The sequence below is a fragment of the Mustela erminea genome, chromosome 1, assembly GCF_009829155.1.
Source record: "Mustela erminea isolate mMusErm1 chromosome 1, mMusErm1.Pri, whole genome shotgun sequence".
NCBI lineage: Eukaryota > Metazoa > Chordata > Mammalia > Carnivora > Mustelidae > Mustela > Mustela erminea.
The window spans coordinates 214,531,615-214,551,632 of NC_045614.1; the positions used below are offsets into that span (position 1 = coordinate 214,531,615).

General features: G+C 41.7%; 1 protein-coding gene across 11 annotated transcripts in view; it reads right to left on the minus strand.

The window, feature by feature from the left end:
- LCA5L (lebercilin LCA5 like) overlaps positions 1-20,018 on the minus strand; it is a 41,178-nt gene that overhangs the window by 20,889 nt on the left and 271 nt on the right. For 2 of the 11 annotated variants that reach the window (XM_032355188.1, XM_032355197.1), the window contains exons 2-3: positions 19,122-19,187; positions 11,088-11,244 (exon numbers count right to left, since the gene is read on the minus strand). The gene's annotated coding sequence lies outside the window, so the exon portion shown is untranslated. Of the gene's footprint in view, positions 1-11,087; positions 11,245-14,180; positions 14,260-19,121; positions 20,006-20,018 lie in introns of those variants that run through there. The other 9 variants (XM_032355250.1, XM_032355173.1, XM_032355242.1 and 6 more) reach the window with 7 other exon arrangements.

Sequence of the window (20,018 nt, forward strand, 5' to 3'; positions counted from 1 at the left end):
ACTTTTTTTTCTTTTTTGCCTTGAAGAGAAGGACAATACGTGGTAGGTGTGGGTGGCTGGTATGAAGTGGAACACGGAGGAAAGCCAGACATTATTTGTGGAGATGCACACACTTTTATTTATTAGTGATGAAATTACACTTTTGAGATTAAACATATAATATAGGATACAACTGATGAATCTAGTAGTTCTCTAGAGCTCACATTCATTCTAAATATAAGAGTGATAGTGAGTCCCAGGGATGTACACTTGATCCATAATTATAAGGCTTTTTTACATTTTAATTTTAAAAAATTTGCATTCCTTTCTGTGCTTTATTTAGACTATTATAACATGAAAATAACTTCCCTGATTATATGTTACATGATGACAGAAGGAAGTCAGAAAAACATGCTGATTTGCATGGAAAAATCATCCAAGTATTGGAGGCTTTTTGAAGACAACCTACCCAACGGAAAGTTCATATTTGTTTAATAACGAACTGCCTATATTTGCAGCTACATAAAGACTGGACTTTTACAAATAATGGATCTGGAAAAATAAAAACTGAGTTTGTCTAATTATTATAAACTTAACTATTCAGTGTGAAAAAAACTCTTACTTAGGAATTAAGTAAGAATAAAGTAAAGCAGAGTTCAATGAAATGTGTTTAAAAACTGAAGATGGAAATGAAATTTGATGAAGTGATCCTAGTTTCTCATCAGAGACAAAAGATCCCACATAGTCCAAAGTCCTTATAACCAAAGTCCATGGCGGAGTAACTTTATTTAATTAAGACCTAGACAGAGTCTCTTTTATTTTGGGTGGATTTGATTCAAACTGAGTACCGTACAAGGTGATTTAAACACAGTGGTTCTTCAGGAATGTTTAGGTCATGAAAGTTTTAGTTCAGTGAATTACTTCCCAAAGCAACTTTCACACACTGTTTCAGGGTCCATGTAGCTAAAATAAATCTTTGGCCCTTTGTTCTTGGCACCCTGCTTAATTAACATTCAGTGAAAAATAGATTACTGCATTTTACTTCCACTCTATTTTTAAATTCTTGGTTTAGAGCTTAGGCAGCAGTATTGAACTTGACTGAGCTAAGCCACTGTGTGACAAAAAAGGCCTGTGACAGTGTCTCACACTCAAGCTCTCCCATATGCGCCCCACAAGGTCAGCAAGACTTCTTCCTTCCTTTCTGATTGAAGGGCCCTGGGAGAGCCGGCAGCCCACAGTTAAATGCACACTCCCCAAGAACACGAATTTCACAGGAAAGCTGCTCTCTGAGGTGCAGTGAGTCCAGCTCTGAGATCGCTCAGGACAGCCGCTGCACGTAGCTTCTCACATAGCCCTGAGCCACGGTAATTTAGAAAGAGTGATTCCAACATACGCAAACTATTTTTTTTTTTTTTTATTTTTTGTTAAGTAATTTCTCTATGCCCAACGTGGGGCTCGAACTCACAACCCTGAGATCAAGAGTAGCGTGCTCCACTGACTGAGGCAGCCTGGCGCCCTTGCACACGGACTTTGGATACTGTTGATAAGCAAGCCCTGAGTTATCTGAAGTGAGAATTTAAAATGGAGACAATATGAAATCAAACAAGAAGGACCCCAAATGTGGGCCCTCCAGAAGGCTGGCTTTGGTTACACGCCAGATGGCTTTGCGTCCCTCTGCAATGTCCCTGCACTAAGGCACAGTAATGCTGCCAGGGGATGTTGCATCAACGCACTTGAAAAAAAGGAACTCAGCTCCCAGGGGCTTTACAAGGGTTACTTTCTTTTCACTTAATATCCTCGATTCTTCTGTTTTATCAAGAAAGCAAAAGAGAAATTAGCTGCCATCAGACCCTTCACAACAGGGATCTAACATCCTCTCTACTAAGAGTTTTTTTTTTTTTTTTAAAGATTTTATTTATTTGACAGAGAGAGAGATCACAAGTAGGCAGAGAGGCAGGCAGAGAGGCAGGCAGAGAGAGGGGGAAGCAGGCTCCCTGCTGAGCAGAAAGCCTGATGCAGGGCTCAATCCCAGGACCCTGGGATCATGACCTGAGCTGAAGGCAGAGGCTTTAACCCACTGAGCCACTCAGGCGCCCTCTACTAAGAGTTTTTTGGTTTTTTCCCATAAATCAGTTTCTGCCTCTTTCTGCCTTGGCTTGACTCTCAAACTTTCTCCTTGTCTCATGGAATACAGGAGGTGGTTCAACATCTCCCCACTACAGAAATCTTAGCCCCAATAAGCCTCCTAACATTAACACTGCTCTTAATCTTTCATGAGTGTTTTTGCTTCCCACAACCTGCGTTCACATCATCTACTCCTGGCCATGTGAAGGGGACAGGCTCAGGCCATGTGAAGGGGACAGGCTCAGGCCACGTGAAGAGGACACGCTCAGACGGGTGAAACAGTTGTTCATGTTTTCCCCCTTCAAGGTCAGGAATTTTTTCATTAAGTATCACAGCAGCAAACACCGCACATCCTAAGGCAAAGAATCAATCTTTCCAGACCCATTCTGCTGTGTAACAGGGGACAGAAGCACAGGCAAAGATCCTCACTTTTGAACATTTGTAAATGGTTAAGAAGAGACCAAGATGTTGGTGTACCAAACTCCAAAGGTCCAAAAATGTTCCCTTGGGCCCTCATAGCCTTGCCTGTCCGTGTCCCTGGGAGGAGTTCCTCCTCACCCCTCCTTGCTCATGACTTTAGCTCCGAACTTCCTCCCCCATCCATCCTGATAAATCCACATCACTGCGAGAAGCTCATCTGTGAGAAGAATTTTGGACCAGTTGTTCTTGGCTGACTTCCCCTTCTAAAGCCTTATAAAAATTCCCTCCTCCTTCCTTGTAACACACCTCTGAGAAAGCCATCCCAGTATCATAGGATACAGGCTTAATTCAAGACTGTGTTTCATTTACAGTCACAAATTGTTCAATAGCTACAGGAGTGGGAGTGTGACAATCCAAGGTGACAATACGAAGGAATACCAGCATGGGTTCAAACCCAAGTCTGTCCATTAGTTAAGCGAGCTTGGCCATCTACATAACGTGATAACAGCACGGATTCCATGGGGTTATTATAGGGAGAAATGAAACTGTTTGTAAATACCCATCACGGTATCCGTCATGTAGTTTACAATCAACGAATACTAGTTCCCTCTTGGACAAGTATTTCTGGGACAAATGCTGGGACTCTCCAGCGCCCTGCCTGTGTCTTTATGCGAGAGATGCAAACACAAGTCAGTCTATTTCCCCATTGACTATTTTACTGGGAAAAATTACTTGACTAAAGCCATTTGACTGAAAGCTCCCTGAAGACAGAGGCTGTCTGTTCCTGTTGTAACTTCAGGCCTAGCAGAGTGCTGCCACATGATCCATATTTGTAAATGCTTGAATAATGATCACCACCATCCCTGCGGTAGGCTCTATGCCAGCCCAGAGGTTAAGTGCTTACATACGGTGGATTACTTCATCATGAAGACAGTCCTGTGTAATGGGTACTAGTAACCCTATCTTACAGATGAATGCACTGAGGCTCAGAAATAACCTGTCCAAGGTCACAGAGCTAGAGTTGGGATAAGTGAGTTTTGAATCCAGGTCTGTAGGCCTTGAAACTTTTTTCACTTACGCCATGCTATGTGACCCCAAATGGACATCATTTGACCGAACTTATGTATCACTGTAACCTTAAAATGTTCCATTATTTCAAACCCCGTGACAGGCCTATGAAAAAACACGCTCTTCAGCTTTTCTTGTTTTACCTATAGTGTTGAGTCCCAAATCTGAGACTATATTGAAAATTATCACTCATCCCGTAATCTTTCAGGTTAATCAGTGCAACTCACTCAGAATCTGACATGACAGGAAAAGGGAGATGATGAATGGAGGTTAGGGTGCTGGAGTATTTTTTTCCAGTTTTGATTTAGAATGTTGAGGTTTGATGACGTGCTTATACTCCACTCCATCTACATTAAAAAAAATATTCCCTCTGAATCACATGCTTCCAGAGGGCTACAATGAGTTTTGATGCCCCGTGTCTGATGTAGCAGAGAGCTAGCCATCTTGCTCTCTTTGTTTAATAAACACTGATATCACAGGAAAAAAAAAAGGAAATAATTCTAATGGAAATCCACTGGAGCCAAATAAGCCTTAATATCTCTAAACAACCTCACTCTTAAAACAATTCTACTAGATTAAAATGTACTCTAATGGAAGGCTTTATAGGTTTAGCTGTAAAAAAGAAGGTGCATCTGAAGAATTATTGCCCTCCTCATTTATATCTGAAAGAACTATAAGCCTCTATTGATGGCTGAATTGTCCCACAGTACACAGTCTCCTATGAGTCTCTATTTTGCAAGGTCTCTATGGCTAGGAGACTGAATTGTAGCTCCTTTAACATGCTTGAAAAAATAATCTCATACAATTAAAAATGTGCCAATGAGAAGATGCCATATTAACAAAATTGTCTATTAATATTTCCTGCTCATTAATGCAATAGGTAGTTTTCATGAGATGCAAATGTGGTCTTATTATAGAGAAATCTTTTTTGTGTGTGTGTGGGATGGGTGGATAGAAAATTCTTTATTGTCACCAATTATCTAGTGGATGTAATGTCAGTTTTTTTTTTAAAGATTATTTATTTGACAGAGAGAGAGCAAGTGAGCACATAAGCAGGGGGTGCAGCAGGCAGAGGCAGAGGGAAAGGGAGAAGCAGGCTCCCCAAGGAGAAGGGAACCCGACATGGGGCTCGATCCCAGGACCCCAGGGCCATGACCTGAGCTGAAGGCAGATGCCTAACCAACTGAGCCACCCAGGTGCCCCTTTAATACATTCCTATAGTACATGGTATGAGGCACAGTCAGTCTACTGTTGGTCACTATTATAACCTAATCTATTTCACTGATAAAAAACATTAACTCAGATTAATTACTGGGTTCATTGATCTACACTGCTTCATAATTAAAAAGACACAAATACTTTATGTAGTAAAAGGGACTTTGCATTGATCAGGTGAAGGGGCCTGAGGTCAGGAGATGATCTCTGTGGGCCTGATGTAAACACAAACTATGATTTCAATCCATATCTGTAAGATGTTTTAGAATTTACTAAACCTAAAAGTTGTCATAAATGCTTTACATGGTGCTATGTTCTTTTGAGACAGAGTGTTTCCAACCTAGTGAAGCCACAATGTGGAATTTACTAGGACTTATTAATTTCAGTGTTATTAATATCAGCTTTTAGGTAAACTTATGTACTTCCTTCTGCCATAATAAATAGAAAGATAACTGTTCTTAGTATTAACAGTATTCTTGGACAAAAACACATCATAAGAAAAATGGGGACCAGATGGTTTCATATTAAGCATTTCAGTAGCAATGATACCAGCACTTGAATGAGTTTATTAGGTGATTCACCAACATTTAAATGATCATTTTAAATGCATCCAATGGGTCAACATAGTTGCCATACTGACAGCATATATTTCATAAGAAAACTAAATCATAAGCCATTTGGATACAATTTTTTAAACCTCTTTTATTGCATATATAGAAATACAGTATGCAAATGACATGTGATAAACTGCACATATTTGAAGTGTCTGATTTGATCGTTACAGACGCATGCATATACTTGGGAGATGAACACCAACATCCAGAGAGTCGACATGTCCACTGTCTCCAGAAGTTTCCCTCGGCCCCCGTGTCATTCCTCTCCCCTGATGCTCCCTGCTCCCCACCTTTACCTCAGACAACCACTGACTATATTTTGCCCCCTTCCGTTTGCATTTCCCACAGTTTTATATGAATGGAATCATACAGTCTGCACTTCTATTTGGTTTGCATTCTTTAACTTGGCATCATTATTTTGAGATTCATCCAAGTTACTAGGTATATCAAGAGTTCATTCTTTTTTTTAAGTGCTGAGTACTATCCAATTGTGTGACTTATACCATAATTTGTTTGCTCATCACCTGCTGATGGACCTTTCTGCTCTCTTCATTGTTTGCCTATTACAAATAAAACTTCTATGAACATTGATACACAAGTCTTACATATGGGCATAGGATTTCTTTCCTTTGGGGTGAATACCCTGGAATGGAACCACTGGAGCATAAGGTAAGTGTACATTTAACTTCTTAAGAAACTGCCAAACTGTTTTCCAAAGAGGCTGTACCATTTTGCATTCCCATCAGCAGTGTCTAAGAGTTCCTGCTGTTCCACATTGCTGCTGACACTTGATATGGTCACTCTTTTTAAAAACCTAATAGGTCTGTATAGTGATAACCCATGTGATTTTAATTTTAATTTCCCAAATGACAAATAATATTGAACATCTTTTCATGAGCTTATTTCCCATCCTAACATCTTCCTTTTTTCGGGGGTGGATGGAATGCCTGTTCAAATCTTTTGTCTGTTTTTCGATTGTGTTGCTTGTTTTCTTATGGTTGACTTTTCAGAGCTCTTTTATAATCTGGTCATTAAGTCTTTTATTAGATGTACATTTTTTTAAATTTATTTTTTATTTTCAGCACAACAGTATTCATTATTTTTGCACCACACCCAGTGCTCCACGCAATCCGTGCCCTCTATAATACCCACCACCTGGTACCCCGACCTCCCACCCCCTGCCCCTTCAAAACCCTCAGATTGTTTTTCAGAGTCCATAGTCTCTCATGGTTCACCTCCCCTTCCAATTTACCCCAACTCCCGTCTCCTCTCTAACTCCCCATGTCCTCCATGCTATTTGTTATGCTCCACCAATAAGTGAAACCATATGATAATTGACTCTCTCTGCTTGACTTATTTCACTCAGCATAATCTCTTCCAGTCCTGTCCATGTTGCTACAAAATTTGGGTATTCATCCTTTCTGATGGAGGCATAATACTCCATAGTGTATATGGACCACATCTTCCTTATCCATTCGTCCGCTGAAGGGCATCTTGGTTCTTTCCACAGTTTGGCAACCGTGGCCATTGCTGCTATGAACATTGGGGTACAGATGGCCCTTCTTTTCACTCCATCTGTATCTTTGGGGTAAATACCCAGGAGTGCAATGGCAGGGTCATAGGGAAGTTCTATTTTTCATTTCTTGAGGAATCTCCACACTGTTCCCCAAAGAGGCTGCACCAACTTGCATTCCCACCAACAGTGTAAGAGGGTTCCCCTTTCTCCACATCCCCTCCAACACATGTTGTTTCCTGTCTTGCTAATTTTGGCCATTCTAACTGGTGTAAGGTGATATCTCAATGTAGTTTTAATTTGAATCTCCCTGACGGCTAGTGATGATGAACATTTTTTCATGTGTCTGATAGCCATTTGTATGTCTTTATTGGAGAAGTGTCTGTCCATATCTTCTGCCCATTTTTTGATATGATTGTCTGTTTTGTGTGTGTTGAGTTTGAGGAGTTCATTATAGATCCTGGATATCAACCTTTTGTCTGTACTGTCATTTGCAAATATCTTCTCCCATTCTGTGGGTTGCCTCTTTGTTTTCTTGACTGTTTCCTTGGCTGTGCAAAAGCTTTTGATTTTGATGAAGTCCCAAAAGTTCATCTTCGCTTTTGTTTCCTTTGCCTTTGGAGGCATATCTTGAAAGAAGTTGCTGTGGTTGATATCAAAGAGATTACTGCCTATATTCTCCTCTAGGATTCTGATGGATTCCTGTCTCACATTGAGATCTTTTATCCATTTTGAGTTTATCTTTGTGTACGGTGTAAGAGAATGGTCGAGTTTCATTCTTCTACATATAGCTGACCAGTTTTCCCAGCACCATTTAAATAAATGGTGCTGGGAAAACTGGGCAGCTATATGTAGAAAAATTAGATGTACATTTGCAAATACTTTCTCCAAACTGTGGCTTGTGTTTTCACTCCTTAAAAGTTTCTGAAGATGTTTTTAATTTTGATGAAGCCCAACTGCCAATTTGTTTTTTTTATGAATGATCCTTCTGGTGTTACAGCTAAGAAATTTTTACATAACTGGACGGCACAAAGATTTTCTCCCAGAAATTTTATAGTTTTGCTTTACTTTGATCCATCTTGAGTTAATTATGGTGGATCAGAAATTGATGAAAGTTCATATTTTTTAAATAAGGATATCAATTGTCCTAGCACCATTTCTTGAAAAGACCAGCCCTTTCCCACCGAACTGCGTCTGCATCTTTATAACTGAGATGTCTGTACCTGGGTCTATTTCTGTGCTCTCTCTTCTGCTCTGCTCCTCTAGTTCTCTACCTTTACACCAATACAACACTGTTCTGGTTGCTGCAGCTTTATAATTAATCTTGAAATGTGAGAGCATTTGTCCTCCAACTCTGTCCTTTGGCCTCCAAGTTGTTTGGCTATTTTACTCAGGTCCTCTGAGTTTCCATGGGGATGTTAAAATCAGCTTGTCAATTGGGATTGTCAAATGGGATTGTCACTGGGATCATGTTGAGTTGATAGATAAATTCACAGAGAACAAATAACTTGACAAAATTGAGTCTTCTAGCCATGGTCAAGCCATACCTCTGGCTTGTTAGGCCATCTTTAGTTCCTCTCAGCAATGTTTTGTTGTTTTTGGTACATAGATCTCTTACATCACTTTTTTCAGATTTATCCCTAAATATTTCATATTTTTTAAAAGATTTTTATTTACTTATTTGAGAGAGAGAGAGCAAGCATGAGTGGGGAGGAGAAGCAGAGGGAGAAGCAGACTCCCTCTGAATGGGGAGCCCCTTGTGGGCCCGAGATCATGACCTGAGCTGAAGGCAGAGGCTTAGCCAACTGAGTCACCCAGGTGCCCCAATATTTCATATGTTGGATGATAGCTGCTATTATACTGGTATTGTTAAGTAGTATTATCTTTTAATTTCAATTTCCAATTATTTGCTGCTAGTACACAGAAATACAACTGATATTTGCGTATTGATGTTGCATCATGTAACCTTGTTTACTGGTTCTAGCAGCTTTTTTATAGATTCTATCACAGATAATGATATTATCTGTAAATAGAGTTGAATTCTCCTTTCCTAACATGGATCCTTTTATTTCTTTTTCTTGCCTGATTAGTTGGCCAGAATCTCCAGTAAAATGTTGGTTACAAGTGTTGCTAAGAGTTGATGTCCTTGTCTTGTTTTGGATCTGAGAAGGAAAGGGTCCCGTATTTCACCATTAAGTGTGATGTTACTGTAGGTTTTCCTTTATCAGACTAAGGAAGTTCCCTTCTATTCATTATTTATCTAGGGAAGTAAGGCTAATCTTGAGGGGAAAAACGGGAAGGGAGAAGTTATCAGGAGAGAGAGGGAAGAGATAAAGGGGAAAAGCAGAATCAGGGAATGAGAGAAGTCCATTTGGGGCTCCTGCTGAAAGCCTAGGGAATATCCACGTGGAAACCCTTTTTCCACTCAGGCTCAGGCAGTGGACATCTGCCTTGTACAGTACAAGCAGGAACTAGATGTTAGAACAAAGAAGTTGTGCTTTAACTTCCCAAACCAGTTCTATTCCTGAATCCTTCTCTTAAGAATCACTTCAAGCTCGTTAGATTCAGTTTACGGTATTGGCTTAGGAAAAGGTGGTCAGGTACATCTGGAAGACCGGAAGTCCACTTCACTGGTTATCAGGACCCTTCCTGTTGTCATGATAATGATCACCTGACTGTGGACATTCACTGGGGGGAAACCATCAGGTGATTCTTCCACATTGTCACTTTTCCACCAAAGGGCGTACCAGAGCATTCCAGTGCCTCCAGTGATGAAGAAGGGGTCATCACATACCGTTCTCAGGCTGTCTTTGGAATGTACTCGGTGTGGACGGTGGTTTCTAAGATGGCTCCCACTGATTCCCACTTCCTGATATTCATGTCCTTGTGTAATCCCCTCCCCTTGAGTGTGACTCAGATGTCCCGCCCTCCCTCCCTCTTTCTTTCCTATTCCCTCCCTTCCTTCCTTCCAATTTCATTTATTGGAGAGAGGAGAGAGAGAGAGAGAAAACATGAGCAGGGGGAGGGGCAGAGGGAGAGGGAGAAGCAGACTCCCTGCTGAGCAGGGACACTGAGGTGGGGCTCAATTCCAGGACTCTGGGATCACGATGTGAGCCGAAGGCAGCTGCTTAACCAACTGAGTCACCCAGGCGCCCCAAAGAACATTTATTTAGTATCTACCAGGAACTGGCATTATGAAGAGAGCAAAGCTCTGCCTTCAAGATTTTAAAAATAAGTAGTTAGTAATTATGTTATTAGTGCTTACTCTAGAGTGAGCAGACTAGTTTTTGATATTCCAGTTTATGGTGTTGTATAGTTCAGATTTTGGCAACATTTATATATATATATATTTTTAAAGATTTTATTTATTTATTTGACAGACAGAGATCACAAGTAGGCAGAGAGGCAGGCAGAGAGAGAGGAGGAAGCAGGCTCCCCGCTGAGCAGAGAGCCCGATGCGGGACTCGATCCCAGGACCCTGAGATCATGACCTGAGCCGAAGGCAGCAGCTTAACCCACTGAGCCACCCAGGCGCCCTATATTTTGAACACTGATGAGTGTTTATAGTATAAAGTGCTGTTTGATTACCGTTGAAGCATAATTGCACTGTTTCTATCATAACAGGGTTTACAGTGGTTTCTTTGTTGTTATGACTCATGAATACAACCCACAATTAAAAACACCGTTTAAATTGAAAAAATGTAATCCAGCTGATGATATGCTTTTCTGGAATGCACTGCAAAAAGGGATGGCTGCCCAGCAGAACAATACATTCATGTATCATGTTTGTTTAGTTATAGAATTAGAAAGAAGAATGTTTGGGGCACCTGGGTAGCTCAGTCGGTTAAGTCTCTGCCTTCAGCTCAGGTCATGATCTCAGGGTCCTGGGATCGAGTCCCGAATCAGGCTCTCCGCTCAGCAGGGAGTCTGCTTCCCTCTCTCTCTGCCTGCCTCTCTGCCTACTTGTGATTTATCTCTCTCTGTTAAATAAATAAATAAAATCTTAAAAATAAAGAAAGAAGAATGTTCAAGATCAAGATATACATTTGAATCACTCTGAAATTATGCTTTTGTGTCATTACCTTCAATTCTGCTTTTTCACAAAAGCAGACCAAAAAATATGCTAAAATGTTTTAAAATGAATTAATACATACCTGCTGTCCTTTATCAAACGTTCCTAAGATGTATGAAGATCAACTATATGTTCTGAGCTGAGGGTTCTTCACACTGTAGTATTTATGAAGTTTCCAGGGCAGTATTTTTTGACATGTTTTGGTCTCTTTTTAAGGAAAGAATATATTTTAAAAAAACCTAGAATATTATGAAAGGAAAATGTCAAGATCTCACAAATGAACATTTATATAGAAGAATATTAAACATTTTGAATCTGTATTAATTTATATATACTCATTTGTTTATGGATTGCTGTATACTTCAACACTACTGTTTCCTTTCCCACTTTATTTTTCCCTATAGCACATCTCATATGATATAATACATATTATAGTTATTTAGCTTATATCCTGCCTGACTGCCCCACTGAATTGTGTGTTTCATGACTGCAGCCTTTTGACTGTTTGTCTACTGCTCAGTGCCCAGAAGAGTTCCCAGGAAATAGTAGGTGTTCAATAAACATTGATTAAATAAATTAATGGTCAGGCTGCTTCTATGCTTAATTCCTATCTCCGTATCTATTACTCCTGACAAAGTTTTCATGACTCCTGACCCAACTTAAGATGCCCTAAATAAATTCTTTCCCAACATGATAAACAAATACACATCTCAAACTTAAAAGCTAGCTTCATGCTTAATAGTAAAACATTAACTGATGTTGCTAAGACGATTAAGATAAAGATGCCCACTATTACTTCTGTTAGTGAATACTGTTTTGGAGGTGCTAGACAATGAAATTAGATGTGAGAAAGAAATAAGAGGAATAAAAACTTGAAAAGAAATGGCAAATTATTATCATGTGCAGATGGCATGATTGTATATTTACAAAACCCTATAAAACACTGTAACATAAAGAGCATTCAATAAAAACTACAGTTTTATAGTTATTAAGTGGACATAAAAATCAATCTTTTCTGTATGCAAATGAAAATGACTCAGAAAATAGATAAAAATATCCTACTTACTGTATCAGCTAAGAATCTGAAAGTATCTGATACAGGTTTAATACAAATAATATAGAGAAAACTTTAAAACTACTGAAAGAAATAAAAAATTTATATAAGTAGAAAGATGTATGGTATTCTTACATAAGGACCCAGAAGATAAAGTTGTAAATTCTCCCTACTTTAATCTACATAATCAAAATACTCCTAATAAAATGCCAAGAATAATTTTTTTGAAATTTGACAAAATGACACTAAATTCTTTTGGAAAAATAAATATGGGAGAGTCCAAAGGATTTTGAACAAGAATGACTGGGAGGGATGACCCCTGCCAGATGCAGAGACAGAAGCCCAGATGCTAAAACAGCCTGCTTGTAGTGCTTGAAGAGACAGAGCCATGTGCCACAATAGAGTTCCGAGACAGAAGCACATATGTAGTGAAATCTAGTGTAAGATAAAGGTGGAGAAGAGAGTACATTTAATAAATGATGGGAGGGGGGGATAGGCCAGACATCTGGAAACCAAACCAAAAGCAAATTCTTACTGTATTCCTTACACTAAAGTAAGTATCAGATGGAGTGAAAATGTAAATGTTAGAAACAAACCATCAAAGGACAAAATAAAAGAAGCTGCACAGAACCTTAAACCTTCTGTACAACAACAACAACAACAACAACAAATCAAAGTTGGAAGGCACATGAGAAAATGGGAAAACTATTTTCAAGACATATGACAAAGAGTTAATTTCCTTAATTTACAAAGAAGTGTAATAATAATGCATTAGTAAAATGGAAAAAGTATACAAACACATTACAGAACAAGCACAATATGGAAACAGACACCAGGAATATATAAAAAGATGTTCAATTAATTAATGAAATGCAATGAAAACTATTAGATTCCAGTTTGATCCATCAGAATGGCAAAAATTAAAGGGTTGGATAATATATCATTATGACTATGATTAATATAATACTGCTAATGCACAGTGTAAAACATGAAAGAATAAGATGCATCTCTGCATGTACAGTATGTAAAAAACGCTAGAAGATGTTAATTTCTTTTCTTTATTGAGATTTACTTATTTTAGAGAAAGAGAGAGACAGAGTGAGGGGGATTCACGCAGAGGGAGAAGAGAGAATCCCAAGCAGACTCCATGCAGAGAGCAGAGTCCAACACGGGGCTTGATCCCAGGACCCTGAGATCATGACCTGAGCTGAAACTAAGAGCTGGACGCTTAATTGACTGCACCACCCAGGTGCCCTGAGATGTTCATTTTCTAATCAGTATCTGTAGGCTGCCCATCACCTGCCATGAAAGGAGTTAAAATCCTGTTTTTAAGATATAAGACTTGCATTTGGTACCATGTAGGGCTGAATAAGGCAACTAGGCCAGCCTAATGATGTCCTTATCCCCAGAACCTGTGAATCCCTAGACCTTGTGCCAGAACTTTTTTGTATAGTAAAAAGGACTTCGCAGTGATCAGATGAAGGGCCTTGAGGTGGGGAGATTACCCATGTGGGCCAGATGTAAACACAAGGGCTACAGGGGTGAGGACCCCAAAAGCGCTGGTCAGAAGAAGCAGTATGATGCAGGAAGCAGAGTCAGAAAAAAAGACACTTTGCTGTTGGCTTTGAAGACAGAGGAAGGGGTTACAGGCCACCTACAAGCTTCTCTAGAAGCTGGAAATGGCCAGGGAATGGATTCACCGCTGGAGCCTCCAGAAGGAACCACCCCCGCTGACACCTTAATTTTGGCCCCATAAGACTCATTTCAGACTTCTGATCCCCAGAACTGTAAGAAAATAGATTTGTGTTGTTTTAAGCCACTGAGTGTGTGTTTGTTACAGCAGACACAGGAGACTAATACAGATTATCTGCAAAAACATCACGAACCAAAATGAGACTAAGAGCAGGCTATTAGAAAATAAATCAAATGCACTATTACAAATTTCAAAAAGTCAGAGAGGAGGGGGAGTTCAAATGTTTTCAAGAAGTAACTTAATGCTCCCCAAAACCTTCTTGCCTATGCTCGCCCAGGCTACATCCAGGAAAACATGACCCAACTCTTTGGAATTGGTGGGATTGCTGGTTTTGGAAAAACTAATTGGAGAAGACAGCAGACTCTCACCAGCATTCAGGATGGACATTTTGAAAAAGCAAGAGGGCTGACCCTTGTGCAGACACTTTGGTGCAGGTGGGCCTGGAGGCTGAGAAAGCAAAAATGTATGGGGGTGGGGAGGGGAGTTGGGGGAGATGGTGGAGAAGACGTGGAAAGAGGCTGAAAGCCAGCTGGCAAGGTCGGGAAATTAACTACACAGAGCAAAGAAGTGAATTGAGGAAATATAATTAGAATTATGGAGGCCAAGTTTATTTCCACCTGCAAGAGTTTTACTTACACGGAAAAAAAAAAAAAAACCCACCAAAACTTATACCCCTGAGTTGAATAAGAATAGTGGGTTAAAAATACACACACATGGACAGAAACAGTTATAGATCTATGTGTACATGTGTATGTATTTTTCCTAACTCTGCTCCCTGAGGGCCTCGAAGCAATGGTCCCCCAGTAACAATGAGCACACTGAGCACCAAACTCTACTAAAATAGCATTCTCCATTAAGAAGAATCAGGATCCTAGGAGGAATGAGTAACTCCAGGCCTGGGATAAGGGAAGTCCAAGAGAAGACTGATATGTGTCAAAGGACACAGAAGTCAGCTTAACAAAGTTCTCACTGGCCAAATATAGGACAATTTGAGCATCAGAATAAATGAAGATACAAGATGACAACCTACTAAAATAAAGTAGGAATCTGGGAGTCCATCCTGATATAATGAATAACTAAATGGATGAGGAAAGAGGAGAAAGCTCTTCCTTATGGTAGGATGACCACTAATAAGCGAACAAGGAGTGGTGGGAATAGAGGCGACAACTTGACAACTATCACAGAGGTAACTGAGATGGGCAGGGTTGTCAATGGATGTTAAAGGCCAGTAAATGTCAGACTGATAAGGAACAGAATTTGGCATCCTACTAATCAAAGAGAAAGGGAAAGATGGTGACTTGTAGAGAAACCCGCCAGATACCACTCTGACCTGGTCATCAAGGTTCACAACCCCTGTGATGGGACAGGTAGACAGCACATACCTCCCCATGCCTGAGAAGGGCACAGGGTCATTTTAGTGGTCTTTCTGCCAGGAACATGGCCACAGTCACGTCATGAGAAATCAGCGGCCAGATCCATGTTGAGGGTCTTCCTATAGTACAAAGGAAGGTCTGAGCTCTTTAACAAACCTCTTTAACACAGACACTTTGACACAAAATTAAGCAGAGTATTAAATGAATAGAAAAGCTCTTCCTGTAGCTTATAAAAATAGTATCATATTGGTGAAACGATCACCTATCTTAAGGGCTTTCAAAAACACTATTTCAAGCATTACACCCACTTTTAAGATTATGTGTTCTAATTTTTTGCTTCAGAAATTTGGTCATTCTAATACTGAAGAAGGGAAGTTTAAGAATTAACACTGCTTATTGCACTACTGGGTATTTACCCTAAAGAAACAAATGTAGTGATCTGAAGGGGTGCGTGCACCCTAATGTTTATAGCAGCAATGTCCACAATAACCAAACTATGAAAAGAGCCTAAATGTCCATCAACAGATGAATGGATAAAGACGTCTCATACACACACACACACACACACACACACACACACACACACACAGGAATATTACACAGCCATCAAAAACAAAATCTTGTCATTTGCAGTGACGTGGATGGAACTAGAGGGTATTATGCTAAGCAAAATAAGTCAATCAGAGAAAGACAAGTATCATATGATCTCACTGACATGAAGAATTTGAGAAATAAGACAGAGGATCATAGGGGAAGGGAGGGAAAAATGAAACAAGATGAAACCAGAGAGGGAGACAAACCATAAGAGACTCTTAATCTCAGGAAGCAAACTTAGGGCTGCTGGAGGCAAAGGGAGGGTGGGGGGGATGGGGTGGCTGCGTGATGGACATTGGAGGGCATGTGCTATGGTGAGTGCTATGAATTGTTAAGACCGATGAATCACAGATCTGTACCCCTGAAACAAACAATATATTATATGTTAATTAAAAAAAAAGAATTAACACTGCTTAAGAGGAAAGGGAGTTTGCTATAAAAGGAAAAAAAAAGGCACATGTAGCCAGATGCGTGAGTTAGTGTCAGCTCTATCGGCACAGTGAGCTGTTTGGCCTCAAACTGTTCAAAATCTGAAGTTAGTTAATTGTGCCCAGTAACTTCTAAAGGCCATCCATCACAAAAATCCATGAATTAAATATACCTATATCAAAGTTCAAGTTTTATTTGATAATATGAAAATGTGCCATGTTCTGTGTTAGGATGGTTAGAGCCATGTGATGTAGGTTTGGTCATTTAACAACTTGATATATTTTACTTATTTTCAACAAAAACCTTGAATTCATTACCAGACTGAGTATTCCAAAGAACTGCCTTGAGGATGAGAAAGGAGAAACTGGGCCTCTCTACTTCTGCCAAGTGGAGGCAAGTGCAACATACCACGTGACTCGCACAAAAATTGAATGAGTTTAGGGCTAAATTTCTAGAAGTGTGCATTTCAGCTCCCCCTCCTGGCCACTGCCATATTTCTTTCTAATTTTCAGTGTTGACCGGATTAAAAAAAAAAAAAAAAAATATATATATATATATATATATATATATATACATACATACACACACATATATGTATGTATATATGTATACATACATAGATATATATTTTTAATTTAAAAAATATGTATTTTTTGACTTTCTATTTTTCCCTAGAATTTCATTCTATTCTAATAAATTATACTAAAATACCCTACACTTATCATACACATTAATTTGTTCATTTCATTCATTCTTTCAACACATATTTGAGAACTTTCTAAGTGCCAGCAACCGTATGAGGTATGGGGGGATGTCATGAATACAAACACTTCTCTTTTCATGGAACTTATATGCTGTTAATAAAATAATCACATAGTGACTGTTCTAAGTGTTTTAGAGGAAAGAGATATAATTCTGTGAACGTAGGACGGCAACCTTGGAAGTTCTGTGGAAGGGCCATCTGAACAGAGATATGACAGGTCAGTGGGAACTAACCACCCAAAAAGGAATGGAGTTGGGGAAGGAAGTACATTGCGGATGGAGAGAGGACAGTTCCAAGGCCTGGTGGGTAGATGAGGCCCACGTGGCTGGGTCCCAGGGGGTCCCGATGAGTCTCCAGAGGTAGGTGGAGGTGAGCAGCTGCAGTGCCACAGGAGGCAGGTTTATGATTTGGGTCATCACTCCAAGAGCAACGGGGAGCTGGCAGTGAGCAAAAGGGGGAGGCTGGGGAAGAGATAATATAATTTGTTCTGCTTCCTGAAGGTTACTTGGGTTGCAGTGTGGAGAACAGAATAAAGAAAAACCAGAGGAGAGGATTTCAGAAGGCTGCAGAAAGAAGGTGGCAGCTTGGATAAGGTGCCAGTGGCAATTAAGAGAAGTGAAAGATGCACAGGGGACAATGTCACCAGGGCTCAGTGACCCGCTGGATGCAGGGGTGGGGGAAAAGGTTAAGGAGGAATCCTTGGTGCCAGTGGAAGAGGTCCCAGTTGGGAGGGGTGGTGGGAGACTTGTCTTCTGCACACAGAGTTGGTGTCTGAGGTATTAAGAGGCAAGGCCATTCTGCTAGTTGTACATATGCTTCAGCTCAGAAAGGAGGGTCAAGCTGGAGAGAGAAAGTTGGGAGTCCAGAGTATAAAGGTGGTGGGCATGGATTTGTGCTTAATGTCAGAGTAAGAGGGGCATAGAGAGAGAATGGATGAAAACTGGGCTTTGAGGAACTGCAATCTAAAGGGGCCCAGAAAAGGAAAGCGAGCCAGCCAGCATGGTAGCAGGAAAAGCAGAAAGACGCAGGGCAGATGGGGGCTCAGAAGCCAAGGGAAGACAGCGTTTTAAGAGATGGGAGCAGCGTGGCCAAATTTAAATGTTGCTGAGAGATTGAGCAAGACAAGCCCTGGAAATGTCTGATCAGTGGTTTTTGTTTTAGTTAGAAAAGAGGGTGGAAGGCAGAATAGAGGGGGTTAAGGGGTGAGACATAAGACATGGATGCATGGAGGATGGCAATTCTTCAAAAAAAGAAAAAAGTTTGCCTGTCAAAGGGAAGGAGAGATTGAGCAATAGCTGGAAAACGAAGGGATACTTTTCTTCCTCTTTCTTTTGTGATGGGACACAAGAGTATGTTTAAAAGCCAAGGTAAAGAGCCAGTTGAGATGGAACAGGGGACTGCTGATAGCGAAGCGGAAGGTTTTTGACAAGTGGGTGGGAATTCCAAAGCACAGGGAGGGGTGGCCTTGGATGGGGGGATAACATGGGTATGGCAGTTGTGGTAGCTGGGGTTGAGCAGATTCCCATCAGACGGCTTTAGTTCCTCTAGGAAGTGACTGCGTGAGGGAAAGGTGTGAGATCAAATCCGAGTGAAGTGGAGGTTCGTGATTTGCAAGTTTATAAACGCCCGTCTGCAAGTTGCAGCGACCCCACCACGCTACTTTGGTTAGCTGGGGTTCCGCTTGATGGAAAAAGAAAAAATGGGAGCTGGGGTTTGCGACTGGCGGGGTACAGGTGTGTGCGGGCCATTAGCTCCCCGAAGACAAGGACCCTGCATCATTCAGGGACGGACTGACTGGAGTACCGGCGCCCAGGCTCTCCCTGTCAAATTGACCAACACTGGGCTGATCACTTGTCTCCATTACAATTTTCTTCTTTTGGTGCTTCTCTAGAAAACCAAAAACCAAAAACCAAAGAGTAGGGAGTAGACAGAACCTAAATTCCTACATGTCTTCTTTTTCTCACTTGGACGGAGGCTCTGGATTCTTTTACTCTTCTGTACGGTTTTAAAAGGTCTTGTCAAGGTTCTATGCAGGGACACAGTCATACACCCAAGGAAGCTAAGGGGCATCTTTCCATTTTCAGCTTGTTAACACTCCCACACTTATGTAGCTCTGGCTACCTGTTTAAGAGCTGCAATCTTCAACATACCTACTAAAAATTACCTTTATCTGTGTAAACTACGGAACACATATCCTCACGAGGAAACCTGATTCACTGGCAACGACAGAGAAAGGGATCAGAGTCAGACTGTCCACACTGCAGTCAGCCGGCTACCGAAGCAATCCGGGCGGGGGCAGACGGTGGCCTGGGCCGGGGTGAGGAGTGGGGGTTGGCGGGAAAGTGGGGGGCTGTGCATCGGCCCAGGGTGTGTGTGATGCGAGGGGTGTGCTGACAGACTGAATGCGGCGAGGCAGGAACACGGGAGTCAAGGAGGACCTCAAGGCCTAGACCACCCGGAGAGCGGCTTCGGGGAACGGGGTGGGTCGAAGTGTGGCCAGCACGGGTCGGCGGGAATGTGAGGCCGAGCCTTAGACACCCACGTGGGGAGAGGGTCAGGCTGCTGAGAGCCCGGGTCGGAGGTTCTGGGAGGGGTCGGGGCTGGAGACACACGTCTCGGGCTCGCGGGCGCTCGGAACGGTTCGGAGCCTGTGAGGCTGGACGAATTCACAGGCAGCGGGTGCAGACACCAGGGCTCCGGGCTGCGCGGCACAGGAACGCGGGCCTTGAGGCACCGGCTGGCACCGGGTGGCAGGAAACGACACACCGCAGAAATGTCAGGGCATTCACCCCTCCTCGGGCTGGGGATAAGGACACGAGACGCTACACATTAGAGTAAAAGGAGAGACGCAGAGCGAAGCCAAAGCGGGCGGGCAGGCGCCAACCTCCCCGCAGCGGACTCACGCACGAACCGAGCCCTGGCCGGAGCCCGCGGCCGGGGGCGGCGCTGACGGCGGCCGTGGGTCCCCGGGCCGCGGCGGGCCGCGCCTGCGAGAACGCCCCGGCGGCCGGGCCGCGTGCGGAGGGGCCCCGGCGGCGCGGCGAGGG